Raw genomic sequence first — 16845 nt, forward strand, 5'->3', positions numbered from 1 at the left:
TGAGGGTGGAGTCGCAGAGAGCGACGAGGAGAAAGCAAAACTGTTAAATATTTTTTTCTCCAGTGTATTCACTGAGGAAAAAAAACTGTCAGATGACATGCAGAATGTAAAAATAAATTCCCCATTAAAAGTGTCCTGTCTGACCCAGGAAGAAGTACATCAGCGACTTAAAAAGATTAAAAAAAACAAATCGCCAGGACCGTATGGCATACACCCCCGTATCCTAAGGGAATTAAGTAATGTCATAACCAGACCCTTATTTCTGATATTTGCTGACTCTATACTGACAGGGAATGTTCCACAGGATTGGCGCATGGCAAATATGGTGCCAATATTCAAAAAGGGTCCAAAAACAGAGCCTGGAAACTATAGGCCGGTAAGTTTAACATCTGTTGTGGGTAAACAGTTTGAAGGTTTTCTGAGAGATGCTATCTTAGAGCATCTCAACGGAAATAAGCAAATAACTCCATATTAGCATGGCTTTGTGAGGGATCGGTCATGCCAAACTAATTTAAAACTAATTTAATCAGTTTCTATGAAGAGGTAAGTTCTAGACTTGACAGCGGCGAATCAATGGATGCCGTATATCTGGACTTCTCCAAAGCATTTGACACTGTACCACATAAAAGGTTAGTATATAAAATGAGAATGCTCGGACTGGGAGAAAATGTCTGTATGTGGGTAAGTAACTGGCGGAGTGATAGAAAACAGAGGGTGGTTATTAACGGTACACACTCAGATTGGGTCACTGTCACTAGTGGGGTACCTCAGGGGTCAGTATTGGGCCCTATTCTCTTCAATATATTTATTAATGATCTCGTAGAAGGCTTGCAAAGTAAAGTATCAATTTTCACAGATGACACTAAACTGTGTAAAGTAATTAACACTGAAGAGGACAGTATAATACTACAGAGGGATCTGGATAGATTGAATGCTTGGGCAGATAAGTGGCAGATGAGGTTTAACACTGACAAATGTAAAGTTATGTACATGGGAAGGAATAATGCAAGTCACCCATACATACTAAATGGTAAAACACTCAGTAACACTGACATGGAAAAGGATCTAGGAATTTTAATAAACAGCAAACTAAGCTGCAAAAACCAGTGTCAGGCAGCTGCTGCCAAGGCCAATAAGATAATGGGTTGCATCAGAAGGGGCATAGATGCCCGTGATAAGAACATAGTCCTACCACTTTACAAATCGCTAGTCAGACCACACATGGAGTACTGTGTACAGTTCTGGGCTCCTGTAAATAAGGCAGACATAGCAGAGCTGGAGAGGGTCCAGAGGAGGGCAACTAAAGTAATAACTGGAATGGGGCAACTACAGTACCCTGAAAGATTATCAAAATTAGGGTTATTCACTTTAGAAAAAAGACGACTGAGGGGAGATCTAATTAATATGTATAAATATATCAGGGGTCAGTATAGAGATCTATCCCATCATCTATTTATCCCCAGAACTGTGACTGTGACGAGGGGACATCCTCTGCGTCTGGAGGAAAGAAGGTGTGTACACAAACATAGAAAAGGATTCTTTACGGTAAGAGCAGTGAGACTATGGAACTCTCTGCCTGAGGAGGTGGTGATGGTGAGTACAATAAAGGAATTCAAGAGGGGCTTGGATGTATTTCTGGAGCGTAATAATATTACAGGCTATGGCTACTAGAGGGGGTCGTTGATCCAGGGAGTTATTCTGATTGCCTGATTGGAGTCGGGAAGTTATTTTTTATTCCCCTAAAGTGAGGAAAATTGGCTTCTACCTCACAGGTTTTCTTATTTATTTTTTGCCTTCCTCTGGATCAACTTGCAGGATAACAGGCCGAACTGGATGGAAAAATGTCTTTTTTCGGCCTTATGTACTATGTTACTATGTTATGTACTATGTAACACCTGTTCTATTTCTCATTAATGCAATTATCTAGTCAACCAATTACATGGCAGTTGCTTCAATGCATTTAGGGGTGTGGTCCTGGTCAAGACAATCTCCGGAACTCCAAACTGAATGTCAGAATGGGAAAGAAAGGTGATTTAAGCAATTTTAGCGTGGCATGGTTGTTGGCGCCAGACGGGCCGGTCTGAGTATTTCACAATCTGCTCAGTTACTGGTATTTTTTACGCACAACCATTTCTAGGGTTTACAAAGAATGGTGTGAAAAGGGAAAAACATCCAGTATGCAGTATTTCTGTGGGCAAAAATGCCTTGTGGATGCTAGAGGTCAGAGGAGAATGGGCCGACTGATTCAAGCTGATAGAAGAGCAACGTTGACTGAAATAACCACTCGTTACATGCGAGGTATGCAGCAAAGCATTTGTGAAGCCACAACACGCACAACCTTGAGGTGGATGGGCTACAACAGCAGAAGACCCCACCGGGTACCACTCATCTCCACTACAAATAGGAAAAAGAGGCTACAATTTGCACGAGCTGACCAAAATTGGACGGTTGAAGACTGGAAAAATGTTGCCTGGTCTGAAGAATCTCGAATTCTGTTGAGACATTTAAATGGTAGAGTCCGAATTTGGCGTAAACAGAATGAGAACATGTATCCATCCTCTGATGGCTACTTCCAGCAGGATAATGCACCATGTCACAAAGCTCGAATCATTTCAAATTGGTTTCTTGAACATGACAATGAGTTCACTGTACTAAAATGGCCCCCACAGTCACCAGATCTCAACCCAATAGAGCATCTTTGGGATGTGGTGGAACGGGAGCTTCGTGCCCTGGACGTGCATCCCTCAAATCTCCATCAACTGCAAGATGCTATCCTATCAATATGGGCCAACATTTCTAAAGAATGCTATCAGCACCTTGTTGAATCAATGCCACGTAGAATTAAGGCAGTTCTGAAGGCAAAAGGGGGTCCAACACCGTATTAGTATGGTGTTCCTAATAATTCTTTAGGTCAGTGTATATTATAGTGCATTTGTATTGTGCAGCAGTTGTGTGCGGTTCTGCTGAGATACAGCGGCTATTTAAAGTAACTAATTACAACTGGTGTGATATACCTGTTGCCCAAAAAAAACAAAAAACTGAATGAGGGGTGTGATATACCTATAATATACCTTCTAACATAGAAAGTATATTATAGTGCATTTGTATTGTGCAGCAGTTGTGTGCGCAGCTAGATAGAGGGACAAACGCTATTGGAATAACTAATTGCAACTGGTGTGATATACCTGTTGCCCCCAAAAGAAATATTTAAGGGGTGCGATATACCTGCTTTAACAAAATGTTGATTAAGGGGTTTGATATACCTGTTTCCACAAAATACTGATTGAGGGGTATGATACACCGGCTTCCACCAAATATTGATTGAGGCCTGCGATACACCGGCTTCCTCCAAATATTGATTAAGGGGTTTAATATACTGGCTTCCAGCAAATACTCATTAAGGGGTTCTATATACCTGTTTCCACATAATACTGATAGAGGGGATTGATGTACCGTCTTCCACCAAATATTGATTGAGGCCTGCGATACATCAGCTTCCATCAAATATTGATTAAGGAATTTGATATACCTGCTTCCAGCAAATACTCATTAAGGTGTTCTCTGATTGATATACCAGCTTCCACCAAATATTGATTGAGGCCTGCGATACACCGGCTTACACCAAATATTGATTAAGGGGTTTGATTTACCAGCCTCCAGCAAATACTCATTAAGGGGTTCTATATACCTGTTTCCACAAAATACTGATAGAGGGGATTGATACTGGTATCCACCAAATATTTATTGAGGCCTGCAATACACCGGCTTCCACCAAATATTGATTAAGGGGTTTAATTTACCAGCTTCTAGAAAATACTAATTAAGGGGTTCTATATACTAGTTTCCACAAAATACTGATAGAGGGGATTGATATACCAGCTTCCACCAAATATTGATTGATGCACACAATATACCGGCTTCCATCAAATATTAATTAAGGGGTTTGATTTACTAGCTTCTAGCAAATACTCATTAAGGGGTTCTATATACCTGTTTCCACAAAATACTGATAGAGGGGATTGATTTACCGACTTCCCCCAAATATTTATTGAGGCCTGCGATATACCTGCTTCCACAAGTACTACTCTTCTATAAGGACTTTATAACAGGGTCATTTTGAAAATGACAGGCAAAGGACGAGGCAGGCCATTACGCAGGGGTAGTAGGAGTCGAGCAAGTGCACAAGGCCAGAGCCTAAGTGGGAAGTTGGAGATGATGCATGCGATTACGTCAAAGGACGCACCACAGTTGGTTGAGTGCCTCACTCAGCCTTCCGCTTCTGCCCCCTCCTCATCCTCTGTATCTGCACCTTCCTCACTCTCTGCTGTGTGCACCCCGAAAGACACCACCACCATAGCCCCTCCACTCGAGTCAGAGGAATTATTCTCCCATCGATTTCCAGAACTTACTGATTTGCAGCCATTCTTGGCATCATATCAGAAAGGGGAGGTAGCAACGGCCACCACCCAGCTGTCTGACAACAGTACCCAGATCAGCCCAAGGACAGAGGTCCCCGCTGTTGCTGCCTACTCCAAGATCTCTAATGTCAGTGGTGGTGAAGGTGCCGATGATGATGCGTCGATGGATGTCACGTGGGTATCCACAAGAGAGGAAGAGGAGGGGAGTTCAGAGGGAGAGACAGAGCAGCAGATAGGGGGTAGAAGGAGGAGAAGCAGGCAGAACTTGCAATGCATAGGAGGCAAAAAGCAGACTGCAAATGTATCTGCAGCGAGCCATCCTCCATGCACGGTCACATCTGGTGCTCCCAGGATGCCGGCACATGTCTCCACAGTGTGTTTTTTTTTTAACGTGTTAGCTGCTGACAATAGTGTTGCCATCTGCAGCCTGTGCTGTCAACGCATAAGTCGCGGTAAGCCCAACACTTACCTAGGGATGACCGCCTTAAGAAGGCACCTGGCCTCTCATCACCGAGCCCAGTGAGAGCAACTAAGTCAGAACCCACAAAGCCACACTCCCGGCGCTCCACGTGCTGACTCTTTTCCTTCTCCTCTCTCCTCCCATTTGTCCTCCACTCCATCTTCCACCGTGCCGTTGTTGTGTTCATCTGGCAAAAAGCAGGCTTCCGTGGCCCAAATGTTTAAACATAAAAAGTTGATGACGTCAAATAACCCTCTTGCCCAACGGCTGACTGCTGGCTTGTCGGATTTGCTAGCCCGCCAACTACTGCCATATAAACTGGTGTACTTGAAGGCCTTTAGAAAATTTGTGGCCATTGGCACACCGCAATCGAAAGTCCCCAGAAGGAAATATTTCTCCCAGAAGGGCATCCCAGAGCTATATGGCCACGTTCAGCGTCAAGTGAATGTATCTCTGGCACACTGTGTCAGTGCCAAGATACATCTGACCACAGACATGTGGTCTAGCAAACATGGGCAGGGAAGGTGAATAACTTTTACTGCCCACTGGGTGAAACTTTTGATGGCTGTCAAGCATACAACCTGTGGCACCCGTGTGGATTTGGTGTTATCGCCACGGATTGCATGCAGGCCTGCCTCTTCTTCTCCTCCTCCTACTCCAACTTCCGTCTCCTTCTCGACTGACTCCTCCTTTTCAACTGCTACCGCCTCTTCTGCTGCACCCCCCAAGCTCCCCAGAACCTATTCGACATGCCAGGTGAGACGTTGCCATGCTTTGCTGTGGCTGTTGTGCCTGGAAGCCAAGAGCCACATCGATCCTGCACTGCTTTCAGCTCTGTGGTCACAGGCCGATCAGTGGCTAACCCTGCTCAATTTGACATTTGGCAAAGTAGTGTGCGCTGAGCGCACTGAAACGGGGCAAAATGATACACGTGCCGTGAATGGCACACGTCATGAACTTAGTCATGCAGCGATTCGTTGCCAAATACCCCGGGGTCCAGGACTTCTTGCGGCAGGCCAGGGAATTCTCTGGCCATTTTAGAAGATCTTACACGGCCATGGCTCGCTCACCATCAGTAACATCATGCCTTACGCTTTCATTCTGGAGCGGGCTTTGCGTCGTATCATTAATCAAGTCGTCGAGGAGCAGGAGCTGGAAGATGAGGAAGTTGCAAAGCTGAATGAATTCCCACTCCATTTGAGACAAGTCAGCAGGCGTTCAAAGAGAAGTCAGAGGAGGATGGTGCCTGAGGGAAGGAGGAGGAGCAAGAAGAGCAGGCTTTAAACTTTTTGGGGATCCCTGGTGTTGTCTGTGGCTGGGGGGAAGAGACCGAGGACGACATTCTCATGGGCGATGAACAGGAGCCAGTGCGCCCTGCTGCTTTAAATTTAGTGCAAATGGGGGCCTTCATGCTCCAGTGTTTGAAGAGGGACCCCCGTATAAAAAGCATAAAGGGCAAGGACTAGTACTGGGTGGCAACGTACTTAGACCCTTGGTACAAACACAAAATACCATACATTTTACCAGCATCACAGAGGGCTGTCAGAATGCAGCATTTCCAGGCCTTTCTGCGAGAGATGCTGCATTCTGCTGTTGCGGGCACTGGAAGAGGAATTTCCACACACAGAGAAACTGTTGTGGGTACCAATGCAACAATGCATGCAAGAAGAGGGCGGTTTGAAGATGTGTTGGTCACTTCGGATATGATATTATTCTTTCAGCCAACCCATCGACAGCCGCCCTCCGGATCCAGCCTCAAGGAACGCCTAGACCGACAGGTGTCCGACTACATCGGGTTAACGGCTGATGTGGACGCTCTGAGAAGCGAGGAACCCCTTGACTACTGGGTGTGCAGGCTTGACCTGTGGCCAGAGCTGACACAATTTGCCATGGAACTCTAGGCTGGCCCCTTGTTGAGTGTCCTGTCCGAAAGGACGTTCAGCGCAGAAGGGGGATCATGACCGATAAGTGCACTCGCATAGCTCACGACAGTGTGGACTACCTCACATTTCTAAAAATTCATGAGACATGGATCTAGGAGGAATTCAACACCTGTGACAACCACGTTTAATTGAATTTTCTCTTGCCAGCCCACACATATCTGCCGCAACCCAGACCAAAGAATGGTCCCTGTCTAATATAAATACAGCGGCATAAAAGTCCTTTTCTGTCAGGTGAATGCCTAATGTTTGGGGCCTATACTCCACTAGCCTGCAGTGAAATTGGTATCTAATGACCATCTAATATACCTCCAGCCACATAATCACTTGATCTTTTCTGTACGGTGAATGCCTGATTGTTGGGGCCTCGGAGGAATTTAACACCTGTGACGACCACGTGTTATCGAATTTCACCTATTATCATTTGTTGTTTATTCAAGGGGGATTTCATTATCCATGTTTTAATCCATTTTTATATTTTTTGTTCTTTTAAACATATGTATTTGACATTAGTGATGAGCGACAGGGGCAATATTCGAATTTGTGATATTTTGCAAATATTTAGGCGAATATTCGCCATATATTCGCGAATTCGAGAATTCAAGAATTTGTTATCTCAGTCATTTTTTTCTTGATTGCATAAATCGGCAAATAAGAAATTTGTGGTAAAAATTTGCAGTACGAAAATTCGCAATCAACACTACTTCTAAAGTCAAAGATATTGCAGCCTTCTCATTGGCCCACAAGCTAGAAGCAGGGAGGGATCATGTGTACTGTTTAAAAAAAATCTTGAATATTCAAAATGACAAATATATATCACTATATTCTAAATATTCGCGAATTCTCGAAGTGCCGATAGTCACAATAAAAGTTTGCAATTCAAATATTCGTGATCAACACTATTTGACATGTATTTGTACTGGCTTACAGTAAAATTGTTATCCAATGACCGTCTAATATACCTCCAGCCACATAATCACTTGATATTTTCTGTCCGATGAATGCCTAATGTTTGGGGCCTGTACTCCACTGGCCTGCAGTAAAATTTATATCAAATGACCATCTTATATACCTCCAGCCACATAATCACTTGATCTTTTCTGTCTGGTGAATGCCTAATGTTTGGAGCCTGTACTCCACTGGCCTGCAGTAAAATGGATATCCAATGACCGTCTAATATACCTCCAGCCACATAATCACTTGATCTTTTCTGTCCGGTTAATGCCTAAGAGAGATGTCCCGAACTATTCGCCGGCGAACAGCTCCCGGCAAACATAGCATGTTTGCGTTCGCCGCGGCGGACGAACATATGCGATGTTGGGTCCGCCCCCTATACATCATTGAGCAAACTTTGACCCTGTACCTCACAGTCAGCAGACACATTCCAGCCAATCAGCATACCCTCCCTCCCAGACCCTCCCACCTCCTATCAAAAGCAAGGACAGCATACATCTTAGATTCATTCTGAAGCTGCAGTGTCACAAATTTGAATAAGTTGTAATAGCAATGTGAATAATACAGGTTATATTAATCGCATTGCGAATTCAACTTAGAGCTGGGTTTCTAATGGTTGTATTGCTAGAATATAATGAAGATTGAGAATATAGTGCTATATTCGTTATATTCGTCAATTCTAGCAATACAACCATTAGGAACTCAGATCTAAGTTGTAATCACAATGCGATTAATGCAGGTTATATTAATCGCATTGCAAATTCAACTTACCACACTCTGTGTCAACTACGTAATTTTCCTTGGGAGTTTTGCCATGGATCCCCCTCCGGCATGCCACAGTCCAGGTGTTAGTCCCCTTGAAACAACTTTTCCATCACTATTGTGGCCAGAAAGAGTCCCTGTGGGTTTTAAAATTCGCCTGTCTATTGAAGTCTATGGCGGTTCGCCCGTTTGCGAACATTTGCGTAAATTTGCGTTCGCGACATCTCTAATGCCTAATGTTTAGAGCCTGTACTCCACTGGCCTGCAGTAAAATGGATATCCAATGAACGTCTAATATACCTCCAGCCACATAATCACTTGATCTTTTCTGTACGGTGAATGCCTAATGTTTGGGGCCTGTACTCCAGTGGGCTACAGTAAAATTGTTATTCAGTGACCGCATAATGTACCTCGAGCCACAAAATCACAATTTCTTTTATGTCAGGTGATTGCCAAATTTTTAGGGCCAGTACTCTCGTGGCCTAAAATATTAATTTTCAAGGCTCCAGCAGGGCACATTTTTGAAACTTTCCCTTTAAGATGCATAAAAATGGCCCATGATTAAAATACATATTTTTTGAGGAAATTTTTGTCATTGATCCCCCCTCTAGTATGTCACTGTCAGTGTTGTGACACTATTTGTGACTTCTAGTAAGTATTTGGTGGCTGCAAATATGAACTGAAGGTTTTTCAGGTTTGCCTTCCATTAAAGTGAATGGGGCCCGCCGCGAACATTTGATCGTGTTCGCGAATTGTCCCAGCCGATGATCGTCTATCACTAATTGAGAGGACTCATAGGCCCCTTTCACACGGGCGAGTTTTCCGTGCGGGTGCAATGCGTGACGTGAACGCATTGCACCCGCACTGAATCTGGACCCATTCATTTATATGGGGTTGTGCACATGAGCGGTGATTTTCACGCATCACTTGTGCGTTGCGTGAAAATCGCAGCACGTTCAATATTATGCATTTTCACGCAACACAGGTCCCATAGAAGTGAATGGGGCTGCGTAAAAATCGCAAGCATCCGCAAGCAAGTGCGGATGCGGTGCGATTTTCACCCACAGTTGCTAGGAGACGATCGGGATCGGGACCCGATCTTTATTATTTTCACTTATAACATGGTTATAAGGGAAAATAATAGCATTCCTAATACATAATGCATAATACAATAGGGCTGGAGGGGTTAAATATTTTTTTATTTATTTAACTCACCTTAATCCACTTGTTCGCGCAGCCCGGCTTCTCTTCTGTCTGTCTATCTTTGCTGTGCACAGGAAAAGGACCTGTGGTGACGTCACCATGGTAAAATATCATGTAATGGACCATGTGATGAGCACAGTGACGTCATCAAAGGTCCTATTCCTCAAAGATGAAGACAGAAGAGAAGCCGGGCTGCGTGAGCAAGTGGATTAAGGTGAGTTAAATTATTTTTTTTTAAAATTTAACCCCTCCAGCCCTATTTTACTTAGCAGTCTGTATTTAGAATGCTATTATTTTCGCTTATAACCATGTTATAAGGGAAAATAATACAATCTACACAACACCTAACCCAAACCCGAACTTCTGTGAAGAAGTCCGGGTTCGGGTTTGGGTACCAAACATGCTGATTTTTCTCACGCGTGTGCAAAACGCATTACAATGTTTTGCACTCTCGCGGAAAAAACTTGCATTTTCCCGCAACACACCCGCATGTTATCCGGGCCAAAAACATGATGCCTGTGTGAAAGAGGCCATAAGCATGCAAACATAATGGAGAGGACTGCAGGAGAAGTCCACTCAATCCTTTTCATGTCCAATTTGCAGGTCGGGGGAATAGGAGACATATTAGTGACTTAGAACCACCGGCAGCAAACCAATTCAAGTAGTACTGTACTTAATACAGGTTGCAGAAGGTAACAGATTCCCTTTAACAGTGCAGTCATCAATACATATTTTCTTCAAATATAATTTACTTCAAGATACACAATGCTGTTACTTTATTATCAATATTCAGCAGAATTATGGAATAGTGTAATAGTTTCTATAAGACTTTGGACTGTAATAAGAAATAGCAACTGTTCTGCAAATGTACTTGAGAGATAACTGTTACTGGAAGAATATGATGCATTATCTCCAAAAAATGCAAAAAATAGATAAAAGATGAGCACTGGATAATCTCTTTGAAAAATGAGTCAGAAATGAGCAAACTGCTGCAAGTTCGAGATTCATATTTCATGACGGCTACACTAAAGCTATTATTTAAACTCGTCCTTTGAAAAAATGTAAAAATTTTAAGAGATCTTAGGTAATAGAGCACATTTGCATCATAAATGCCCTTGTATGTGCTACTCACATCATTTTTGAGCCAGTATCAAAATATTAGTGAATAGTTCAAAAAAATATTACCGAATTAATACCATGACATTTTCCATTTACTAATCCTTACTCTCAGTTCATTTCTTCTCATTTATTAACTATATAAATAATGAAAATATGTAATACATAAAACTTTCTATAGTGCTGCTCGGGATGTAACATTACACAGGTCTTGAACTGCTAATTGGAAAATAGAGGATATTGGATAGAGGTCATTGTTAGGCTCATCCTATGTTACTGTACAACATGGTATGAGGTGGTGGGAGGGGGTTAGTTTTTACAATGTGATACAGTATATCTAATCATCTAAGGCCTTATGCACACAACCATATTTTTCATCCGTGTACTATCCATATTTTTTGGCCAATAGCACACTGACCTATTCATTTCAATGGCGCCATTCACATACAGATGTAGCAGGGTTAACACTCAAACTTTTAACTCAAATTTCTTAACTCATCGTGTTATATTGAAACAAAAGCCATTGAAAAGCAATTTAAGGTGTTTGCTTAACGCATTTAGTTTAGATAACATGTCTCATAAAGCATGTGTGTTAACTCTACTACATCTGTATCTGTATTTCTTGAGGATCTGTGTACAGTCGTGGCCAAAAGTTTTGAGAATGACACAAATATTAGTTTTCACAAAGTTTGCTGCTAAACTGCTTTTAGATCTTTGTTTCAGTTGTTTCTGTGATGTAGTGAAATATAATTACACGCACTTCATACGTTTCAAAGGCTTTTATCGACAATTACATGACATTTATGCAAAGAGTCAGTATTTGCAGTGTTGGCCCTTCTTTTTCAGGACCTCTGCAATTCGACTGGGCATGCTCTCAATCAACTTCTGGGCAAATTCCTGACTGATAGCAACTAGAGTTGAGCGAACACCTGGATGTTCGGGTTCGAGAAGTTCGGCCGAACTTCCCTGAAATGTTCGGGTTCGGGATCTGAACCCGACCCGAACTTCGTCCCGAACCCGAACCCCATTGAAGTCAATGGGGACCCAAACTTTTCGGCACTAAAAAGGCTGTAAAACAGCCCAGGAAAGAGCTAGAGGGCTGCAAAAGGCAGAAAAATGTATTTAAATCCCCTGCAAACAAATGTGGATAGGGAAATGAATTAAAATAAAAATAAAATAAATAAAAATTAACCAATATCAATTGGAGAGAGGTCCCATAGCAGAGAATCAGGCTTCATGTCAGCAGAGAATCAGTCTTCATGTCATAGCAGAGAATCAGGCTTCACGTCACCCAAAACTGGAACAGTCCATTGTCAGATATTTAGGCCCCGGCACCCAGGCTGAGGAGAGAGGTGCCATAACATAGAATCTGGCTTCATGTCAGCAGAGAATCAGTCTTCATGTCATAGCAGAGAATCAGGCTTCATGTCATAGCAGAGAATCAGGCTTCATGTCACCCACCACTGGAACAGTCCATTGTCAGATATTTTGGCCCAGGCACCCAGGCAGAGGAGAGAGGTCCCATAGCAGAGATTCAGGCTTTATGTCAGCAGAGAATCAATCTTCATGTCATAGCAGAGAAACATGCTTCACGTCACCCAACATTGGAACAGTCCATTGTCATAATTTAGGCCCCGGCACCCAGACAGAGGAGAGAGGTCCCATAACATAGAATCTGGCTTCATGTCAGCAGAGAATCAGTCTTCATGTCATAGCAGAGAATCAGGCTTCATGTCACCCACCACTGGAACAGGCCACTGTCAGATATTTTTAGGCCCCGGCACCCAGACAGAGGAGAGAGGTCCCATAACATAGAATCTGGCTTCATGTCAGCGACTCAGCAGAGAATCAGTCTTCATGTCATAGCAGAGAATCAGGCTTCATATCACCCACCACTGGAACAGGCCACTGTCAGATATTTTTAGGCCCCGGCACCCAGACAGAGGAGAGAGGTCCCATAACATAGAATCTGGCTTCATGTCAGCAGAGAATCAGTCTTCATGTCATAGCAGAGAATCATAATTCACGTCACCCAACATTGGAACAGTCCATTGTCATATAATTTAGGCCCCAGCTCTGACATGTCGGGGTAGGTGCGAATGAACTTCTGCATCACCAAATTCAGCACATGCGCCAAGCAAGGGATGTGCGTCAAACCGGCTAGTCCCAGAGCTGCAACGAGATTTCGCCCATTATCGCACACCACCAGGCCGGGCTTGAGGCTCACCGGCAGCAACCACTCGTCGGTCTGTTGTTCTATACCCCGCCACAACTCCTGTGCGGTGTGGGGCCTGTCCCCCAAACATATGAGTTTCAGAATGGCCTGCTGACGTTTACCCCGGGCTGTGCTGAAGTTGGTGGTGAAGGTGTGTGGCTGACTGGATGAGCAGGTGGAAGAAGAGGAGGAGGAAGCTGAGTAGGAGGAGGAGGCAAAGAATGTTGCCCTGCGATCCTTGGCGGCGGAAGGACGTGCGCCAAACAGCTCTCCGCCTGGGGCCCAGCCGCCACTACATTTACCCAGTGTGCAGTTAGGGAGATATAGCGTCCCTGGCCGTGCTTACTGGTCCACGTATCTGTGGTTAGGTGGACCTTGCCACAGATGGCGTTGCGCAGTGCACACTTGATTTTATCGGATACTTGGTTGTGCAGGGAAGGCACGGCTCTCTTGGAGAAGTAGTGCCGGCTGGGAACAACATACTGTGGGACAGCAAGCGACATGAGCTGTTTGAAGCTGTCTGTGTCCACCAGCCTGAATGACAGCATTTCATAGGCCAGTAATTTAGAAATGCTGGCATTCAGGGCCAGGGATCGAGGGTGGCTAGGTGGGAATTTACGCTTTCTCTCAAATGTTTAATAGATGGAGAGCTGAACGCTGCCGTGTGACATGGTTGAGATGCTTGGTGACGCAGGTGGTGGTGTTGGTGGTACATCCCATGTTTGCTGGGCGGCAGGTGTCAACATTCCTCCAGAGGCGGAGGAAGAGGCGGAGGCAGCAGCAGCAGAAGAGGCCGAGGCGGCGGCAGCAGAAGAGGTAGCAGGGGGAGCCTGAGTGACTTCCTTGTTTTTAGGGTGTTTACTCCACTGCAGTTCATGCTTTGCATGCAGGTGCCTGGTCATGCAGGTTGTGCTAAGGTTCAGAACGTTAATGCCTCGCTTCAGGCTCTGATGGCACAGCGTGCAAACCACTCGGGTCTTGTCGTCAGCACATTGTTTGAAGAAGTGCCATGCCAGGGAACTCCTTGAAGCTGCCTTTGGGGTGCTCGGTCCCAGATGGCGGCGGTCAGTAGCAGGCGGAGTCTCTTGGCGGCGGGTGTTCTGCTTTTGCCCACTGCTCCCTCTTTGTCTTTTGCTATGCCGTTGGCTCGGTCTCACCACTGCCTCTTCCTCCGAACTGTGAAAGTCAGTGGCACGACCTTCATTCCATGTGGGGTCTAGGACCTCATCGTCCCCTGAATCGTCTTCCACCCAGTCTTGATCCCTGACCTCCTGTTCAGTCTGCACACTGCAGAAAGACGCAGCAGTTGGCACCTGTGTTTCGTCATCATCAGAGACGTGCTGAGGTGGTATTCCCATGTCCTCATCATCAGGAAACATAAGTGGTTGTGCGTTAGTGCATTCTATCTCTTCCACCCCTGGGGAAGGGCTAGGTGGATGCCCTTGGGAAACCCTGCCAGCAGAGTCTTCAAACAGCATAAGAGACTGCTGCATAACTTGAGGCTCAGACAGTTTCCCTGATATGCATGGGGGTGATGTGACAGACTGATGGGCTTGGTTTTCATGCGCCATCTGTGCGCTTTCTGCAGAAGACTGGGTGGGAGATAATGTGAACGTGCTGGATCCACTGTCGCCACCCAATTGACTAATGCCTGTACCTGCTCAGGCCTTACCATCTTTAGAACGGCATTGGGCCCCACCAAATATCCCTGTAAATTCTGGCGGCTACTGGGACCTGAGGTAGTTGGTACACTAGGACGTGTGGCTGTGGCAGAACGGCCATGTCCTCTCCCAGCACCAAAGGGTCCACTAACACCACCACGACCATGTCCGCGTCCCTTACTAGATGTTTTCCTCATTGTTACCGTTCACCACAATAAGAAAAAAATTATTTTGCCCAATGTATTGAATTCAAATTCAGGCCTTTTTTTACAGACACCTAACACTATCTGGCTATCTATTTAGGTACCGTATTACACATATACAGGCACAGCAGTAATGACAGATTTAGCTGAATATTAATTTGAGGCCTATTATTTAGGCGCTGGGTGACAGGTATACGTTTACGGACAGAATTAGACTTGGATATGCACAGTAGCGTGTGTGTGAAGTTATTGAGAATGACCCTATCAGCACCTTGAATCTAATATACCCTTTTAGGGATAGATTTAAATAACCACACTATTGATGGTTAAAAGTGACTGAAAAACGCTCTGGGCAGCCTAAAAACAGTGAGCAATTGAATAGCAGCAGTTCAATGATCCACAGCTGTAGATCGATCACTGTCTTAAGTGTTTTGGAGGAGTTAATCACTGCCTAATCTCGCCCTAACGTCGCAGCTGCAACCTCTCCCTACACTTGTAACAGCAGAGTGATGTGCAGCGCTACGTGACCCAAGCTTATATAGAGGCTGGGTCACATGCTGCACTGGCCAATCACAGCCATGCCAATAGTAGGCATGGCTGTGATGGCCTCTTGGGGCAAGTAGTATGACGCTTGTTGATTGGCTGCTTTGCAGCCTTTCAAAAAGCGCCAAGAAAGCGCCGAACACCGAACCCGGACTTTTACGAAAATGTTCGGGTTTGGGTCCGTGTCACGGACACCCCAAAATTCGGTACGAACCCGAACTATACAGTTCGGGTTCGCTCATCCCTAATAGCAATCCATTCTTTCATAATCACTTCTTGGAGTTTGTCAGAATTATTGGGTTTTTGTTTGTCCACCTGCCTCTTGAGGATTGACCACAAGTTCTCAATGGGATTAAGATCTGGGGAGTTGCCAGGCCATGGACCCAAAATGTCAACGTTTTGGTCCCCGAGCCACTTAGTTATCATTTTGCCTTATGGCACGGTGCTCCATCGTGCTGGAAAATGCATTGTTCTTAACCAAACTGTTGTTGGATTGTTGGAAGAAGTTGTTGGAGGGTGTTTTGGTACCATTCTTTATTCATGGCTGTGTTTTTGGCCAAAATTGTGAGTGAGCCCACTCCCTTGGATGAGAAGCAACCCCACACATGAATCGTCTCAGGATGCTTTACTGTTGGCATGACACAAGACTGATGGTAGCGCTCACCTTTTCTTCTCCGGACAAGTCTTTTTTAAGATGCCCCAAACAATCGGAAAGAGGCTTCATCAGAGAATATGACTTTGCCCCAGTCCTCAGCAGTCCATTCACCAAACTATCTGCAGAAGATCAATCTGTCCCTGATGTTTTTTTTGGAGAGAAGTGGCTTGTTTGCTGCCCTTCTTGACTCCAGGCCATCTTCCAAAAGTCTTCGCCTCACTGTGCGTGCAGATGCGCTCACACCTGCCTGCTGCCATTCCTGAGCAAGCTCTGCACTGGTGGCACTCCGATCTCACAGCTGAATCCTCTTTAGGAGATGATCCTGGCGCTTGCTGGACTTTCTTGGACGCCCTGAAGCCTTCTTAACAAGAATTCAACCTCTTTCCTTGAAGTTCTTGATGATCCTATAAATTGTTGATAGAGGTGCAATCTTAGTAGCCACAATATCCTTGCCTGTGAAGCCATTTTTATGCAACGCAATGATGGCTGCACGCGTTTTTTTGCAGGTCACCATGGTTAACAATGGAAGAACAATGATTTCAAGCATCACCCTCCATTTAACATGTCAAGTCTGCCATTTTAACCCAATCAGCCTGACATAATGATCTCCAGCCTTGTGCTCGTCAACATTCTCACCTGAGTTAACAAGACGATTACTGAAATGATCTCAGCAGGTCCTTTAATGACAGCAATGAAATGCAGTGGAAAGTTTTTT

The sequence above is a fragment of the Bufo bufo genome, chromosome 3 (genome assembly GCF_905171765.1).
Source record: "Bufo bufo chromosome 3, aBufBuf1.1, whole genome shotgun sequence".
Lineage (NCBI taxonomy): Eukaryota > Metazoa > Chordata > Amphibia > Anura > Bufonidae > Bufo > Bufo bufo.